Raw genomic sequence first — 10364 nt, 5'->3', positions numbered from 1 at the left:
CCCTTTTTAGCAGCCCAACATTGAAATCACAAGAGTTAAGAACCTCCCCACTCAGCTTGGAAAAACTCATAAACATACGATAATTAATTTTGTATTATTCCTTGAAACTTCACACTTAACAAGACCAGCAGCAAAATTGGCACCGTCTTTCGATTATTCCATGGACTTAAAAGGAAAAGACACAATTAAGGCTGTGGCAATTTTCCCACTCCTTTCTTCTGTCCCTCAGGAGCTGAATGTCATCACTGTACAGGAGCAACTTCAACAGCAAACAGAGGTGGTGATGATCAATACACTGAGCAGTCTCACAAGATCAAGTTCAATAGCCAAGTTTAGGAAACCTGTTGATGGGAGAAGCGACACACAAACACACACACACACACACACACACACACGTCACTGAGTAAAGGAACTCTTAGAAAGTTGCCTGGTTGGAAATAAGGCACACAGGTGAAAAGTGTGGCCTCTGAAGCCAGACTGCCTACGTTTGCCTCCCTGGCTCTGATCCTTGTCAATAGTGCAACTCCAAGCAAGTCACTTGTCCCTCTGTACCGGGGTTTTCTCCTCTGTGAAATAAGATTAATTCTGTTATCTTCCCCAGTGATTGCTGCGAGGCTTACAGGGGCTGGTGAATGTGAATTGGTTAAGATAGTGACCTGAAACGTAGAAACCACAGTACTGTCACGGTGATGACACATTCCTAAGAAGATGCTCTAACACTTGGACTCTTCCTCTAAAAGAAACATATTTATGAGTACCTTTGGGTATGTTCATTCATTGCTAAGTGCTCTATACTTTTGTAATTATGCCCTGAAAGATAATAATTCTGTGTTTACGACGCTGAGTCACACCTAAGTGTTCATCTAAGGGAGTTTCTGAAAAGGGCCAGAGAGTAGGTATTTTAGGCTTTGCAGCTCCTTAAGTATGTTGTTGTTGTACTACAGACGATACTTAACAAACAAGCCTGGTGCGTTCCAATAAAACTTTATTTAGAAAAACTAGAGGTGGGCTAGACTGGCCCCCAGGCTGCAGTTTGCCTGCTTCTGATCTAATGCACCCTTCAACCAAGAAATCTTGGCATAAGTAGTTTTCTAAATGAAAGGGTTTAGAAAAGGAGGATTCACATCTCCGTAGCTATTTAATCTGGGGCTTCACAAGGCGTTCTGTACGTGTGAGTGAAGTCCTTCCCAACCCCACACTTAAATCCCCCAGAGGCATTTAAGAAGCCTCAGTTTCCTCCCAAACTTACCAAGGTAACTTCAGACAGTTTACCTGTTAATAAATGTTTACTTTGCTGCAGTCAAATGTTCCAAAGGCATTATGGATTATCTTACCTAATAATGATGATGGCAAATTCCGACAACAGCGCTTTCAGGATGCATCCACATGCTGCTCACTTCCCCCACCTCCACCAGCACCGTCGTGCCCTCAGGCACCTGCATCCCTGATCCGGTTCCATAGTCATAGCACCTACCTGCCCTCTATCATTCTACCTTTGCTCCCCACAGTCCATCCTAAACTTAGCAGCCAGAGTGTTCCTTATAGAAGGTGACAGATTACGTTTTTCATCTCAAAACCCTTTGACATCTCTCCTTCTCAGAGTAAATGCCAAATTCCAGACGGCAGCCTGTGAGACCTCTGGGCTGACCTTCATCTCCTGTCTGGCCTCATCCCCTGCTATAGTCACCCCCTGCTTACTCGGAGTCTCCTGCCACAAGGGTGTGACCTCTCCCAGGCCACATGGCCTGATCCTCACAACTTCACGTGTTTGCTCAAATAACATCTTCCACGTAAGCCGACCCTGACTCTCCTGTCCCAAAGTGCACCCCTCGTCACCCTCCTTACCCTTTTTCTCTATTTTTCTCTATAGTGCTTATTATGTATTTATTTGCTTTGGGTATGTGCACGCCTGCTTCCACCCACTAGAATGAAAGCTAAGTTGGGCAGGGACTTCTGTTCACTCTGTGTCTCCAGCACCTAAAATAACACTTGCCATGTAGTAGGTGCCTTGCAATTACTTGTTGAACAAATGACTCTGTGAGGCCCCTTCTGGGTTCCAGGCGTAGTTGTACGTGCTTTAAAGGAATTATCTGCTTTAATCCTCACACCCTTGTAAGTTGATGCTATTATAATCCATATTCTCAAATGAAACCGCAGTACTGAAAGGCTGGATGAATTGCCCCAAATCACATGGCAAGCAATGGAGCGTGCACTTGAACGTAGACAATTTAGCCCCAATGTCTATGCTCCCAACCACCATGCTCTCCTCCCCTCTATTCTTCTGAGTGAGAGACTATGATTAAAAAAACTTTATCCAGTTTTAGAGGGAAGGAAAGTGAATCTTAGAGACATTAAGTAACTTGCTGAAGGTCATAAAGCCTACATGCTAAGAGGCTAAGATTTCAGCCTGTTTGCCTATCTCAAAAATTGCAAGTATTGATCACTTTTTTGAATGCTATGAGATGTGATGGGCTTTGACCAAGGAAGGCTGATGCAATTTTACAATCACACAACGATTTACCCAGTGATGGGTAAGGCAACCATCTAGAAATCCCTTTTCCAGCATCTCACTGAATGTGGCCAGTTCTCTGGAGGTTCTTCCAGAATTAAAGGAGTTGCCAGACCACATCAGTAAGCCTGGGTAAAGGTACTGCCATCCTCCTCATTGCATGAAGAAGAAGGAAAGACAGAATGGCACACACTTTGTACAAGATGACACAGCTGCCAGTAACGAGGGAGAAAATAAACGCGAGGACTTGATGTTTCCAATGTGGGCAAGTAGCTCACTCTGCTGCTCCCAAATTAAATCCCAGCCACCTAAAGGACTCAAAGATGCTGACAGTGTGCATGGAAAAATGAATAACTCCACTTGAACACAAATGACAGTAGTGCCTTCCACTGAGCACATGGTAAGTCAGGACCTCTTTTACAAGAAGGGAAATGATTGAACAAAGATCAGGAGCAGAAACAATGGTTGAACTAAACCCCTCGTCAGAGGCAAGGAAGGGCTGAGCAAATCCAAACAAAGGTGACAAACATGCAGGAACCGTTGTTTTGATTCTGGGAAAGCATTAAAAAAAAAAAGGAGGGACCATCTGGAAATTCTAATGTTTAAAAGGACATGGAATGGATAAACACAAATGCTTTATTTTATATTTTATTAAAAATGTTAGGTACACAAGGAGGCTATAAATACTAAGCATGTGCTCTTGCTTGCATTTTAAAGCAGTTAAAATTGCAACGATGCATCAAAAGACACCACAAAAGACCTGGAATTTTAATAATTTGGAGAGGGCTCCTGATGCACGAAGGCAAGGGGAGGGATTAGATGCTTGATATCCAGTTCTCATCACACCAGGAATCTCATATTAATGTTTGTTAGGAAAAGGAATCCACCATAATTCCTGCAGCCTTAATGTTGAACAGAAATGTCAATATGTTTTATTCAACCTTTTATTTTCCTTCATAAGGTAAAATCTGGCTCCCATATCTCAGTGCATAATAACTCTCAAAAAATCTAAAGAAGGACAAAATTTATCCTTTTATTTGATAATTACTAAGTTCCTATCATTATTCAGAATGCATGTCTTCAATTACAAAGATTTTTATGTATATATATGTGTATGTATGTGTGTGTATATTGGGTGTATACCACATGCAATCTTTTAAAATATTTCTCAAAAGGTTAAGGAAGTAAAATATTATAAGAAAAGTCTAATAGGATTTTAAATGATACACATAGAAGGACATTTTAAGCTGGTTCCACTGTGTTTGGATGGATATATGTCTGCACACAATCAGGATACATATAATAAAAAGCAATCACAAAATCTCAGAAACTCGACAATGATGAATAGAAATAATCTGATTAGAGAATGTAACCTTTGAGGCCAAAGAAAGTTACACAAAATCCTCAAAGCTGAACTCAATACTTGTGGGCTGGAGGGGAGGAGAAGAAATGAGATTTTAAAAATATTTTACTAAAGTTTCATAATTCAGAATGCTGCCCTGGAACTGATCAAAAAATATGGGCCATATCTTTACTATTATCTACAGCCACAGCCATGCGTGCATGTGCACACACACAACACACACACCCACACACACACACAACCCCAAATGGAATTTGTCACTATACGATATTTAAAAGCCAGACTTGCTGCATTTTAAATGTATGGAATTTATTTTTAAACCAGCCATATCTGAATTCAATGCCTTATATTTTGAGTTTTAATTCCAATCATGCTAATTTTAAGTCACAAACATATATCTGCCGGTAATGAAGGTTGTTTAATTAGGTCCAGATAAAATAGCTCCAATTCTGTTTCTGATCCACCTGTCAAAGCAAATCAGTCTTTTACATGGCTAAAAAAAAACAAATTAGACTAGCTGATGACTTTTTGAATATTCAAGTAGACACACCGAGGATAAATCCAAACAGAACTTGTGACTGAACAAAAGCCTGAAACGTGACCTCAAAGATGAAGATATCTTATTCTGCCAAAGCAGATTTGCAAGCAGGGTTCTCCCAGAGTTATGCAGTGAAGGACAGGGTGCTAAGAAGTAACGGAAGGCTAACAAAAATGAAGCAAGCACCACGATAAGGCAAACCTGCCACCGCTTAGAGCAACGCACCAGCTCAAACCAGAGCGAAATAAACCCCAGTGATGACGAAATTGTTATAGAAAGGGTCAAGATTTCACAAGATACATCCTAACTCATGGAGTATATGTTACCCAGTGTTACGTATAAATTTCAAGGCTACTAAATATAGAACAACTGTCTCCCTTTCAAGTGTAGCTTGAATAGTTTGAGAGTATTCTAGTCTTACAGATCTAGTTCACTTGTGTACAGAGCACTACACATTTGAGGATAGGTCCAGGAAAGCAGAGGGAAAAGTGCTTTCAACTTGGCATGGTGGCCAGGTGAGCCAGGAGCTTCCGATGAGAGCATGCAGAGGGGAGGAAAGAAAGAATAAGCAGAAATCCAGATCCGTGGAGTCTGACTAGTAGTTGCTTCGACAGCAGACCCTCAGCACAGTCTCTCCTCCCATGCTCAGCTCCTGAGCAGAGATGTGAAGTGGTCGGTCGAGGCTCCAGACATCTGGCCTTCCTCCTAATTGCTCCCCATGGCATTCAGAAATGAGACACGTGCTCAGTTCCCGTACTCCTGAGGTGCTGTAAACAAGAGACACGACAATAAAAGTAACAATCTGTGGTGTAAGCATTCCACAGGAGGCATATCGATTACACACATACATGCACACTCTTATTGTATTAGATATTATTACTTATACATAGTAAATTATGTGTATGTATATGCTGTCTATAATTTAATGGGGAAAAGATAAAAAGCAATAGAACTGTTGAATATTCCTTTGAATTAGATGAGCCTCCATCCTTACCTCACACCATACACAAAATTAACTCAAAAATGGATAATAGACCTAAATGTAAAAAATGACACTACCAAATTTCTAGACAAGTATAGGATAAAACCTTCCCTGGGGTAAGTAAAGGTTTCTTAGATTAAGACACACAAAACATGATTCATAGCAAAAATGGTAATAAATTGGACTCCAAAATAAAAATGTTTGCTCTTCTACATATATCATGAAGAAAATAAAATACAGAATACAGACCAAAAAAATTGTTGTCATACCTCTAGCTGACAGCTAAGAAGAAGGAAAGCAAATTAGCTGTAAAAATGGGCAAAAGATTTAAATAAACACTGCACAAAAGTTGATTGTACAAATGGTTAATAAGCACATGGAAAGTTTATCATCATTAAGTCATTGGGGAAATATGCAAATTAAACCACAGTGAAATACCATTATACACACATTAGAATGGCTACAATCAGAGAGAGTGACAAAACCAAGTCTTGGCAAGAGCGTGAACAAGCTGGCATTCTCATACATTGCTGGCGTGACGGGGTACAAACATTTAGAAAACAGACTAGTAGTTGCTTCTACATAAAACCCTTCTTAGAGCTTCTTACAACACTAAAAGTACACTTACCGTATATAACCAGAAAAATCTATCCAAATCCATTTCACCTCTGACTTCAGCTTTGCTTAAAAGTTATTTGATCCAGAAACTAGAAAAAAACCTTAGTGTCTATCAACAGGATATTGCCAGGGAAGGAGCACAAGGTAACATTCTTAAAGATGGAAGTTTTCCTGTATCTTGAATGTGTTGAATTGTCAAAAACTCATTGAAATGCACATTAAAATGGGTACATTTTATTATCTATAAATTGTACTTCAGTAAAGTTGATTTCAAATTGGAGTTGAAAAACACTTTAGAAAACACCTACTGTATTGACACAACATTGTAAAATGATTATAAACCAATAAAAAAAGTTTAAAAAAAAAGAAAGAGAAAGAAAAATACCATATGATACCACTTATATGTCAAAAAAAACCCCAGAAACCTACTGTATCCCTTTTATATTATAAATAAAGAGTGAAGACCAAGGGACTCTGTCTGGCTGAGTCAGACAGCTAATAGAGCTGGCAGATGTCAGAACAAAATCCCACCTGCTGAGTCCCAGTCCAGCACGCTCTCTGTGACGCTGCTACCTTTCCATTGAACAAAAGAATTAATTTAAACAGAATTTAGCTTAAAATGGCCTGAAGATTGGGAATTTTAATTCCTTGAAAGTTAAGAGATATTGTGAGGATGACGATGATGATGATGATGATGATGTTGGTGATGAAGAAGATTTTGCCTCTGCCAATGCCATTCTCTCTTTCTTAAGAAACAGACCCCAGTTTCCATCCAGCTGTTTCCCACTCTTGATCCATGTAGTCTGGGCATGGAACCCCAGCTCCTGCTCCAAGGGAGAACATGGGACCCAGGTTTCAGGCCATCATTCCAATCCAGTAGCCACTAACCACATGGGGCTACTTGAAAGATGATGAATTTAAATTGAGATGTGCTATAAATGGAAAATACAGTCTTTTAAATTCTCTTTTTTGTGAAAAGAAAAGAATATAAAATAGCTATTGATAAATTTTATACTGACTATATGTTAAAATAATATTTAGGATATGTGATTGAATAAAATTCATTATCAGATTAACTTCACCTGTCTCTTTTTTTAACATCTCTAGATAATTTAAAATTACACCTGCAGCTCACACTTGTGATGAGCGTTGTACTTCTATTAGATAGCTGATTTAAATAATTATCACATTCACACCCTTCACCGTATGGCTTTTAGAAAGGTATGTGTCAGGTTATAGCAGAACTAAATGTACTTAATCCAATAAGTTATCATATCTTAGGCAGTTTTGTGTTGGACTATCTGTCACTTGCAATTGAAAGCGTCCTACATATGATTGTTCCCCAAATGGGTGTAAATCAAAATAGCAAACTATGTTGCATACACTATGGGAACGTTCTCAGGCACTTTTCCATTCACTACCTTCTTTTGTTTTACCAGATAGTCATTACTGTTATAAGGAAACGGGGGTTCAAAGAGGTTAAGCTGACCCAGGTCAAACTCAGAAAGGAACAGAGCTGAGCTGCTAAACTCGGGTGTTTGGATTTCAGACCCCAAGTTTTCCCCCTCCAGCACCACCCTCTGCTGAGCCACCTAGAACATTCCCTTTTGAAGTTAAAGATGACAGAATCAATGTAAATGGAAGTGACTTGCCATTTGTGGGTCCTTGCCCAGGAATTAAGCCATCTAAAAGGTGATTTGCAACGTGTCGCTGATGAGATTAATATGCATTCCAAGTGTTATTAGGCCATATAAAGTGACTGGTGACTACATGCAACACTGCCAGAGAGACACTCTTCTCTAACTTCAGAACCAGAAAGTAAGAAATGGGTTGTTGGTGAAATGACCAAGGTTTCTTTGTCAGTTTCTGATAACATTATAAAAAGGTGAAAGGTTGGATAGTAAAGAGTTTATAGCTCCTCAGGGCCATCCAGCGGAGACTTAGACTGCACATTGGGCCCAAGAGTGCATGCCACCAGGAAGACATTTCCTAAAGATTAGGGGCCTGGGAATAATTCTGTGGGTTCCACAGTAGTCGTGGACACCTCATTCCATGGCCTCCAAACTTCTCAGATTGTTTACTCGGTTTCCTAGATGCCATGACTCAGATATGAACAATATTTCATAGAGATAAAAGGTAAAAGGTGTATTTTTGAATGAAAATAAACAAATTCGATATTCTGGATTGTGTATTAATTTAAATGAATTCCCTGGAGTATGAATGTCCCATAGAGAGTGATGAAAGTGACATTTTCAATATGTAACACAGAAGCAAAATGCACACACCCTATAAATTTAGCCTAAAAATGACAGCACAGTCCTCTCCTCTTGACCTCTCCAATAAGAGAAATTGCAGTACTGTGGTACCCCCTAATCTGTGAAGGATATATCCAAGACCCCCAGTGGATGCCTGACACCGTAAGTAGTACCGAGTCCAAAATACACTATGGTTTTTCCTATCCATACATGCCTATGATTAAGTTTAATTTATCAATTAGGCTCAGTATGAGAATCTCCAAATTGCCAGCATCATTACTCTTGCACTTTGGGGTCATTATTAGTGACATAAGGGTTACTTGAACACAAGCACTGAGATACCCAGTCGCTCTGATAACCAAGGGCTAAGAGACTAACCCTGGACAAAGAGCTGACTTACATCCTGAGCTGGACAGAGTTGGCTGTGGGACATTTTATTGGCTACTCAAGATGGCCACACAATTTGAAATTTATGAATTGTGTATTTCTGGAATTTTCCACCTGATATTTTCATAGCACAGTTGACCGTGGGTAACTGAAACAGCAGAAGTGAATCCATGGATGAGGAGGGCAATTGTAGTTGTGGTGACATTGTCCTGGGTTTGCTAGAATGTTCCTACTTTCAAAATCCTTTACCATCATCCCCAGGAGAAAACCATGTAGGCCCTGATTAAAATGTATGTCCTGGTTTTTAGTTACAAAAACCTAACTTTTATAAACCCAAGCTCAAATCCCCATCCTCACGGAGATTATGATCTAGCTGGGGAACTGAGGAAACTACAGGCACCCAAGGAATAGAATGCAGGGGAACTTACATCAACTGCCAAGGGCAGGCATGCCCTCGTGAGCACGTGCCGACAGCCACCCAGGTCACCCTGCTCTCTCTGTGGGCCCACAGTGGGGAACGTTCCCTAGCAGGCATCTGGGCAAGCGGGGATGGCTGCTCAGCCTCCCTGTGCCTCAGTCATCCCATCTGTAGAACAAATATAATCACACCATTTCATAGGGATGTTGTGGAAATTAAATGTATGCGTGTAAGCACTTAAAACAGTGCTAGGTACACACTAAGCACGCTGCCATTGGCAACAACAGTGTGACAGTGCCACGTCTCCCTGCCACTTCCTCTCTAGTGGGACTTAACCTCACACCACTAGGAAACAAAAACTTACCTGCTGCTCCTTCAAACAAACAAACAAACAAAACCTTTGCTTTGTTTTCCTGCAGAATATGTCAGTCCAAGGATTTTGGGACTGGAATTCCCTCAGGTGAGTTACAGCTGGGACACAGCCCCCGCCCCCAGTGTGGTGACGCAGGAGCAGCAGCGAGTCTCAAAAGTTACAAGCCAGTCATTTAGCCTCAAGTATGTCTTTATCGCTTCCTTCCCAACTCAGTTTTCTCCAATGAAAGTTGCTGTATAAGCAAAAAATATTATTAGGATTAATAAAAATATTTCAGCCATGCTGCGTCTTGCATCATGTGTGATTCATTAGCAGCAGCTCGTAGGCAAGACAAAATTTTCACGTCAAATAATGTTTTATGGGTCTTCAGACTATTACGCACACAGTGTGTCCCCACGTCCCGACGTGTCCTCCCTGGGAGGGGAGACGGACAGTGGAGACTTTCCGAAGCCCTTTCTTTTCTAGATGTTCTTGGGGAAAATGTTAGTTTCTGTTTTCTTGTTCAGCAGCCACGATGCCAGGAAGTTTAGGTGTTTCTTGAAATGGTGCCTGGTGTATTGTTCGTGGAAATAGGATTTATTGTGATGGTAACTCAAAACAAGAAATTAAATATAAAAAGGTTAGTGAAAGGTTTCCATCATGATTACAGTCACCATGATCAATCAAAGGCCAGAGAAATGGCCATTTTACAATTAAAATATCTCAACACATTGTTGCGTATCACTATTGCCATATTGCAGGAGCTGGCCACAATCAAGTATATAAATTGTCTGAGATTCCCTTTTGTCATACAAGATAGCTGTGTTATTGTCAAAACTGGGGAAAGGACACTATTTTTCTGATACTCCGATTTTACGTACTCTGGTTAAGAAGAGCTCTCGGGCCGAGGTCGCAGGGAAAACTCTGTGCAGGGGCTTTAGG

At 40.4% G+C, this 10364-nt stretch overlaps 1 long non-coding RNA gene across 1 annotated transcript; it reads right to left on the bottom strand.

Moving 5' to 3' along the window:
* Window positions 1–4160: 4160 nt before the first annotated feature.
* LOC140700860 (uncharacterized) lies at window positions 4161–6931 on the bottom strand. The gene is made up of 2 exons (XR_012079574.1): window positions 6542–6931; window positions 4161–5177 (listed from the first exon to the last, which is right to left on the bottom strand). It is a non-coding gene; the product is annotated as an uncharacterized lncRNA (long non-coding RNA).
* Between the last annotated feature and the right edge of the window lie 3433 nt (window positions 6932–10364).

This window comes from Vicugna pacos, chromosome 13 (genome assembly GCF_048564905.1).
Source record: "Vicugna pacos chromosome 13, VicPac4, whole genome shotgun sequence".
Taxonomy (NCBI): Eukaryota; Metazoa; Chordata; class Mammalia; order Artiodactyla; family Camelidae; genus Vicugna; species Vicugna pacos.
This window is presented reverse-complemented; position numbering and strand designations above follow the sequence as displayed.